This window comes from Apteryx rowi, unplaced genomic scaffold, assembly GCF_003343035.1.
Source record: "Apteryx rowi isolate R43461 unplaced genomic scaffold, aptRow1 scaffold_403, whole genome shotgun sequence".
Lineage (NCBI taxonomy): Eukaryota > Metazoa > Chordata > Aves > Apterygiformes > Apterygidae > Apteryx > Apteryx rowi.
Window position 1 is genome coordinate 432,522 of NW_020450562.1, and position 8,976 is coordinate 441,497.

At 40.1% G+C, this 8,976-nt stretch overlaps 1 long non-coding RNA gene across 2 annotated transcripts; it reads left to right on the forward strand.

The window, feature by feature from the left end:
* The first annotated feature begins 6 nt into the window (after positions 1-6).
* Positions 7-8,565, forward strand: LOC112970735. 2 transcript variants are annotated; one of them, XR_003255146.1, is made up of 3 exons: positions 7-475; positions 6,326-7,145; positions 7,321-8,565. It is a non-coding gene; the product is annotated as an uncharacterized LOC112970735 (long non-coding RNA). The 2 variants fall into 2 exon arrangements; XR_003255145.1 differs by having other exon boundaries at positions 6,421-7,145.
* Positions 8,566-8,976: the final 411 nt, after the last annotated feature.

Genomic DNA, 8,976 nt, shown 5'->3' on the forward strand with positions numbered 1-8,976 from the left:
GGGTCACCCCGGGCCCCCGCACGGGCCGCGGTTAAAAATCGTAATTATTGTCGCTAATGCTAATAAAGCAGCGGCAGCGGGCGAAGCCGGAGCCCCAGTTTGGGGTGTGGGAAGCGGCTCCCGCACACGTGACGCGCGCGGCGCTTCCCCGAGGGCCGCCGGCCCTTATGTAAGCGGCGGCCATAGCGGCCCGCGGCGGGGAGCGCCAAACCGAGGGAGAGGGAGGGGGGAAGCGGCCCTCGGAGGCCCTGCAAAGCTCGCGGGGGCCTGCTGTCAAAAGCAAAGTCCAAGCTGGCCTTGCTTTCTGCTGGTCTTCCAAAGAGTTCCTCAGAAATTGGTTTTGTGCTTTTTTTGTTTTTAATTATTTTTTTTTATTTTAGAAAAATAAATCACTGTTGACCCATGAAAGATCAACTTAAAGTGTCTGAGGCATCAAAAAAGTTACGTACCTGCGTAACTTCATGGAGAGGAGTAGGTATGTTCAAGTCATTTGGGGTTCCTACGCAGCTGTGGGGTCAGGACTTGAGGAGACTAGTTTGTGCGCTATTCTTACCAGTTTAATAAGCTGGAGGAAAATTGGCTGTTGCTCTTATCAAATGATGCAAGTGTTACTATCTGGGTTGCCATCAACAGAAGGTAGACAGTGTTTATGTTCAGAATGAGCCTTTGGGTTCAGCTTTGACTCAACTTTAATTTTATGCACTAGTCTTCCTCATCTTAACACACAGGCTTAAAAAGTAACTCGGGTAATGCTTGTGAAGTACTTTATTTCAATGTAGTGTATGGTAAACATGTACTCTGAGCTGTGCAAATTTTAATCATGATACTGAGACTAGAAGCATAACACTTCATAAGATTAATTCCTTTTAATTATTTCTATGAAAGCCATAATTCTACTTTTTTAGAATCAGCCCTGTGTCTTGTTTTGCTGAAGAGCTTCCTAAAATATTTACCTTAAAAAGAAACGCTCAGCTTGACTGTACATGTGATGTTAATGCAAAATATTCTTAAGTAAATATTCTTGTTAGGACAGAAGAGGCCAAAGTAATAGGACCAGAAAAAGATGATCATAGATTCAAATTCAACAACAAGGTAGATCTGACAGAGAAAAGTAAAAAATGTTCAAACTATTTGTTTTGGTTTTAGTTAACTGTCAATAACATGCTTGGTATGTTGGAACATGTCTCTAATAGACTTTATTATAAAATACTTTCATAGAAGCTAGGCCACTAAAGTAATTGAGGGATTGGAGCATCTGTCACACGAGGAGAAGCTGAGGAAGCAGGGGTTGTTCAGCCCGGAGAAGAAAAAACTTGGGGGGGGGATCTTATAATTGTGTATAAATACCTGATGGTGGGGGGGGAGCAAAGAGGATAGAGTGAGACTTCTCAGTGGTGCCCAGTGACAAGGACAGGAGGCAATGAACACAAACTGAAATACAGGAAGTTCTATTAAAACCTAAGAAAGAATGTTTACTGTGAGTGTGGTCAAACAGAACTGGCTGCCTGGAGAGGTTGTGGAGTCTCCGTCCTTGGAGATATTCAAAACCTGACTGGCCACAGCCCTGAGCAACATGCTCTAGGTGACCCTGCTTTGAGCAAAGGGGTTGTACTAGATGGTCTTCAGAGAGAGAGGTTTCCAACCTCAACAATTAATGATTTTTAAGCCATTTTTGCCAGCAAACTTAAAGCACAAGGAAAATGCTAATGAAGAGTAGGGTTATCTTCCTTTTCTGCTGTTTCAAGTGTAAAGTCTTTGGTTCAACAAACATTGAAATTGATCTGGCATTCACATAAGGAATGGCCAGTATGCAGAGCATATTGCCTTCAAGGATTCAGCATATCCAAATGTTCAGGTCACTGCAGGGAGAGACATCAGCAAAGCTATGGTACCATGGAAAAGCTTATGGCTAGACATTCTGTGAAAATCTGGAGCATATCTTCTAATCTAGTTGGTCATTCACCCTGTCTGCCTGTGACTATTTCACCTTTATCACCTTGTTCCTTACTACTCTGGAGCCAGATACCAGCAGCTTTTGAGTGGTTAAAGAGAGAGAGTTTATCCTGATACAGCTGTCACCCAAGCGTTATCGTAGTCACTAGGGCTTCTGATGGCAACCAATAAGCCACAAACATCCTGGTATGATGAGAAAGATGGTAGCTCCTGTCTGTTGGGCTGCCAGAAAGGAAGCCATGTTTACAATTGATATTCACAGCTATTTCTGCTCTCACAGTTAATGGAGGAGTCCAAGAGCAGAATGTGCTTGAAAACTACAGATGCAACAAGTAGGCTTACTTCAGTTTGTAAAAATGTAGGTTTACTTGTACAAATGTTTTTGTAACTGGCACTTTCTGAAACTAAGTAGGCAATGCTAAAAATATATTGTAAGCAATGGGATTTCTGACCTTAAGGAGATTAGGTTGCATCAGATGCAATATGCAGAGCCAGTATATAGCTGGTACTGATGGTTACCCAAATTCCATGAACAGAGCTTTTACCTTCTGGCTCTAATCTTACCTGTCATCCAGTGCTTCTTTAGGATATTTTATACTAGAGCTTATTTTAGTGTCTGTCATTCAGCAGTAGATACAGTGATATATCTGATTTACTCTGCCCCCACAAAAGCAAATGAAAGCCTGTGGCTTTTGTTCAAATGTCCTCTTAAATTCTACTCGTACTTGGCAGTCACTGAATTAGTTCTGAAAGAACGCACTGGTAATTTCTTACTTGGTGACTTAATCATTACGTTGGTTATTATGATATGATCAGGTTATATTGGTTTTCTTAAAAGAGTAAGTCTGTGTAATATCAGTTCAGTATGTCCTTCAGGTCATGAAAAGGTTAGTCTGGCTGTAAATCAGTATGGCTGATAATGTTCTCCTCCATCTCACTGATAATTTACATGTGAACAAATTGTTAATTAGTAAAGAGTCATTTTTGGTCACAGTTCCTTCTTATTTATCTTGTCTCTTATTTAGATCCCTTTCCCTTATCTGTAAGATGCTTAGCAAACACAACTGTGCTGAGGAACACTGCCAGATTTCTCAAGCCCTGTCTCCTCCATTGCTAACAGCCCTAGGGTATAGAAAAGAGATGCCAAACTGATGGTCATCAGCATTTTGTTGACTGGTTTGTAGTCCTTTACACAAAAACTTGTTTGCTTCTTGATCTACAACAAAATCAAGTTATTTATGAGCCAGTTTATCATGTTTCCTTTTACACTAGCAATTTTTCCACCTGGATGAACCCATCAGCTACTAATGAGTGGTCATTTAGAGTTAAATCAAGGTTACTTCATTTTACAGTAAGAACATTCTGAGCTCGTTGAAGTGATATGTTCAAGTTTTTTTCTGTGCAGTTACAGGGAGGGAGGGAAATGGGAGGCCAAGTAGGCAAGGGGTTGGTGGTTTTGTTTTCATTTCTCCCAGAATAGTCTTTTGGTTATACGGTTTTATAGAATTTCTGCAAATACTTTTTTGGTCTTCCAGTTTCTATTTGAAACTTTTAATAAAAAGGAGATACTCTCTTTTTATCCAAGGACCTAAAGCTTTCCATAACTTTTTCGATTTTAGTTATTAAGCAGGGGCACATTAATATTAATATTGGAGCACATATTAATACCTGCAATTATCTGATTAAAAAGGAATGGCTAAGGAGGATTAACAAAATTGCTCTTAACAGCACTAAAAAGGTTTACTTCATAATTGTAGTAGCTGCTGATCTAGTGAAAGGAAAAGTTGGGAAAACCATCTTTTCGGTTTTAGCTGGCTTTAGTCCACCTTTGAAACTAACTACATAAGAAACAGCAGTATGGTGTAGGTAAATACAAAAAGTCACATGATTTTGAGGCTGAAAACCAGAGTGCTTATAATTACTATCATCCGGTAAGTCATTAGTTGTGATATCCAGGAAAAATGGAGTAAAGGAACTAATTTCACCCAAGCAATCCATGATACACATCAAAGAATACATAAATTTTAAACAGATGGGGATTTCAAAAAACCCCAAACCCCCAAGTATTTAGTATCAGTGCTTTGCATTTTCCCACTGCATATATCACCGCTAAACTGCCCTGACCAGGAGAGTGGAGGACAAAGAGCTTTTTAGTTCATTGTTAGGAAAAACAGGTTTTCGCAAAGGCTCCATCACTAGATGAAAAAGGGGTAGAAGAATAAGTGTTTCTGTTTTCCTTGTGGGGAAAATAGCAAAATGTGCTTGTAGCTCATGAAGATTAGATACAGCAGTTTTCAGTCTACAAGCGACTGTGCGAGGCTTACGTTATGAACTTTTGTTGGGATAGGTTTGCCAGCCAGGTCAGTGCCTTTATTAGAATTAACTTGCTTTACTCAGGGAAAAAGAAGGATGGAGTAAATAATGCCAACCACAACGCTGTTTTGTGGCATGAGCTACAACTGTTCTAAGAACGTTTTTTGTGCATAGTTTATTTGGGATAGTTGTACTGATAAAGACATCCTGGTAAATATATGTTCTAAAGTGCAGAAAGTATGAGGGATAAACAATCATTATATTCTTATTATTTAATCAGCAGGTCCAGATAACCCTGGAGTCTTAAAAGTGAACCTAAAAGAGTAGCTGTCAGACCAAAAATTTGTTAGGCCTCATAAGCTGTTTCTGACAGTAACCAGTAGAAGTTGCATAGTGAGAAGTACAAATATAGGGCAAATGCAGAGTGGTACCTTTCTCAAAATACTCTCCCAGCTTCCTTTGTCAGCAGAGGAGGTGGCTAGTCCCTTTACGTTGATAAATGTAGATCTCAAAAGGCCTGAGCAATTCCAGAAAGACTAATATCAAGGCCAGTTTCCGAATGGCTGAGCAGGATGGGCCAGGGACCAAAAAGCTAATCGTCTTGACATCAGTCCTGAGCAAAATAATGAAAAAGAAGATATGGGATTTATTTGATACGGAATAAAAGAATAGGAATATAACTAACACCAGTAAGTGTGGTTTAAGGAGCAGACATCTTGGTAAACACACCTAGTTTTATTACTTGAGGAGATGAGAAATTTGAGCACAAAATTAATTGTGTAGATGTAGTAGACTTGATACTACACAAGTTAGTCTCACATAGTTTCAATGTAATGAGTTAAATGGCTTAAAAACTGATGAACTGACAGATCCGAAGAAATAAATATCATTACAAAAATAACCAAATAGTTAGACTGTTCTTAGAGGAGGAGCCTTGGTTATGGTATCTAGCCCAACATTTCATCCATGATGTAGAGGTAATTATAATATTGCTAATGATTATATTTGTAGCTGTCACAAAGATTGCTGGAGTACAAAAGTAATAATGATGAAAAAAGGCAGTAATGCAGAACAGTCACACAGACTGGATTACTCTGTAAACTGAACCATTCGACCAAGTTATGTCTTAATATGTCTAAATGCAAGATTATGTATCTGTGATTAACGAATGCAAAAATTTTGACTAGAAGAGATTACTAAATCACAAAAAGCAGAGACCTTAGAAAAGGTTAAAGGGACACAATCATAAGACTCCTCAAAAAGTGGCTCTGGTACGCAGTTAGGAGCTAGTGCTCTTTAGGGTGCTAATGGTGGAGCAGCTATTAGAAATAAGGTGAGTTTATCTGCTTTAGTGTCCACATTTTTTAATAGGTTGAAAACTGAAGAGGGCACAAAAAATCATAGAAGGATTCAGAGGCTTAAAAGTCTCTAGCTGTTTAATTTAAAAACAATAAAAAACAAGAGATATATGAATTATATAGTGCTCTCCTGCTATCTGGAAGTCATTTTAGTCCAGTGAGAGAGAGAACTAAAATTGGCAGCTGGAAGCTTAAACAAAATGGATTCAATTTAAAAATTAGGCTTGACTTTCTAAACAGTGAAAGGTGATTAAACACTAGCAAACCACAAGGAACAAAATCAGTTCTCCCCATGATGTCTTCAGCTCAAGATTGGATGACTTTCTGGGATTTTTTTCCTGGGTTAAAGTCCTTTGGTTCACGAAGAGATGAGTGAAATTTAATGTCTTACACCACAGAAAAATTCACATCAGGCAATCTGTGACAATTCCCCTGCCATTTCAGAAGTGGAAGAAAGGTGTGTGGAAGAATATCATTTCTTGGAGTAGTATTTTTTAGTATTCTGATTTCTTCTATTTAAGAATAGTTTCAAATCACTCCTTTTACTCTGTCAAGACATGTCCAGGGCTAGCTGCTGTTTAGTAGTCAATAAAAGCTTGCAGCTTTCTACAGTCTGCATAGGGCTGAGCAAAATATCTAAAGAATTATCCAGGCATTAATTTGCATTTATGAGTTAAGCTAATGTAATTGTCTAATACCAGCCTATGAAGACACTTCATTCTGAGTAGATTCCTCTGGTGTCTATCCACTGGTGCTTGCACTCAGCCAGTCGTACCTGTTTCCTCCCTCTCTCCAGTATTTCATGCTCCAGGATCGATATGCCTTGACGCTGCCAATCCTTTTACTAGCAGGCTGAGGCCCTATTTCTGTTCTACTTTGCTGACTGCTTCAGGAAAGGGTCTTTTGTGGCCACCAGAGGAGAAGGTTGCCACCATCAGCCCTTCATTATCTCCTAGCAACTGCTTGGTCCTTCACCAAAAAGGTCCCAGACTAGAGGGTCTCAAGGATTTCCATGTACAACCTGAAAACATCCAGTGAGAAATGAGCTGTCACCCACAGGAGGAAATGTGTCAGAGAAAATTTGATCCCAGCCACTGTGTCCAAAATAAGTCTCAACAGGAGGTTCTGTACCTACTTTCTCTCTGGGCAAAGCTCCCGCCAAGAAAGCAGTTGCTGGAATAGCCCCAAACAGCAATGGTTACTGTTGTGCTGTGTGACAGAGGCACATGGCCATGTGAAAATCTGCAACATGCATAAAGCAAAGTCCCTTGAATCTGCCTACAGAAAAGCAAAGACAGCTTAAGTCATCTGGAATTGACAATATTTTATCTACAGCATGTAGTGTTGAATCACGTTACTTCCAAGGAACCAACATGAACAAATTCAGGGAAATCACAGCAGTTAGACAAAAAGGACACAGGATACTCCAAGGGGTGGAGAAGTCACATGATGAGGAACCAGGGCTTGGCACTCCTGCTGGACAAAGGAATGGGAGGTGAATATCATCAATCTTCTTTGCAGGTAAGGAATCACAAGCCTACAAAGCTGTCCAGGTCCCCCTGTGCATATGTGATCCACAGGGCAAGTGCTTTGTAACCTTGCATACCTTTTCTGAGGCATGGTTCAAACTGTTGACTTTTTTTGGCACTCAACTGGTCAGAGACTGCTGACAAGTAGAGGTTTCTCTGTTTTCCAGGGTCTCTGTTAGTCATCTGCCTCATTAAAGACAGGATAAAATCAATGCAGAACTCCGGACAGTCACCTAGCCTATCCTCTACCTTCAGCAACTAGCAATCCTTCTGGGTTTGCAGCATGAGCCGCTCCCACGAGGCAGTGTGCTTGCTCACCACAGGGCTGGAGCACCGGGGGTCCGTGCGCTGCCCGTCACCCTCCCTGGGAGGCTGCGAAATGGCTTTGCTCTGTCCATCTGCACATTTGCAATCACTGCTGGTCTTCAGCATGCTCCCTGGAGAGAGAACTGGTTTGGTGTTGGTGGGAAGCTTCCCATAGCTTCTGGGAAACAAAGGTTTGGGAGGCACAACATTGGCTGAAGAAGTGCCCAGGCTGCCTTTCCAGGTAGTATCTGGCCTGATGTTTGTCAAAACAGATGACCAGGCCACAGAGAGAGACACTTATTACCAGCCATCCCAACATTCACAGCCTAAGAAGCCACGAACTCATATTGACTCATGGAGCTTAGGGACAAAAGCGCCAAATGCACTCCAGGATACCAAGGCACCCCATGGTACAGCAACCAATTGCCTCTAATGCCAGATATGCCCTCATGTTTTTTCAACAGTGTGATTGAATTTGATCATGTGTATCAACCTCCAAATTTAGGAGAAATTTAGACAACCAACTTTATGATGTTCGCTGAAGTGATCGTGCATACAGGCAGCTGAAATGTAGGGGAGTTAGAGGCTTGAGTACACACAAAGATAGATGGGGATGTAAGAGAGAAATAAGAGAAATACTTCCTCATGATCAGAAAACTAGTTGCAGTGAATGAAGTAATGAAAAAAGATAGACCTGAACAACTGTACATTAGTACACAGAATTCTTTTGAAGCAAATGCCACTAAAAATGCTTATCAAATGACCAACAGTCTCTCAAAAAAGGTCTTCATGGTGTTATAAAACATCATTTTTCCTAGTGCTGGGGTAAACATTGCTGGGAACTGTGTAATGCTGGAAATGAAGGCAGCAAGAGAAAACCTATGAAAGAAGCATGACAAATTTTCAGTTGAACTTCATGATAATCTTGGGATATTGACAGTGGACAGTAAAGGAGCAGGAAATATAAAAGAAAAATAATGAAATGTGATCTGAGAATATTGTATATTTGTCAGTGTAGTTTGGGATTTGAAAAATGGCGTCAGATTTGGACAGAGCTTCTCATGGTTCCTACTATAAAAGGGTAATAAAAAAAGTGTTCAAATTAACCACTTTCATGACTAACACATTTTATGCAGGTATTACTGTGCATCTTAAAGAACTGCRTTCAATGTAAAGAACCTCCTAACCGAAGCACAACCTGGGTTTAGAACCAAAAGAGGAATTCAAAGAGCTGATGTTCAGCTTGCCTGGGTTATGCTGTACAAGGTAATTGTAGAGAAAGATCAGAAGAGGATCAAAATATTTACAGACTTTCTTACAATGTTGATATATCAAGTCGATACGTTTAAACTGATGTAATAGGTTTAGATGGGTGAAAATGCTGTAAAGCTGATAAGAAATCTACAGATGTGCATCTCAGATAAGCTCTCTTTTTAAAAATATTTGAAGTAGGCAGGGTAGTGTCACTTATTTTGAAGTTATCTGACATTTTTTATTATGCAGGTTTTTAGTTGCTC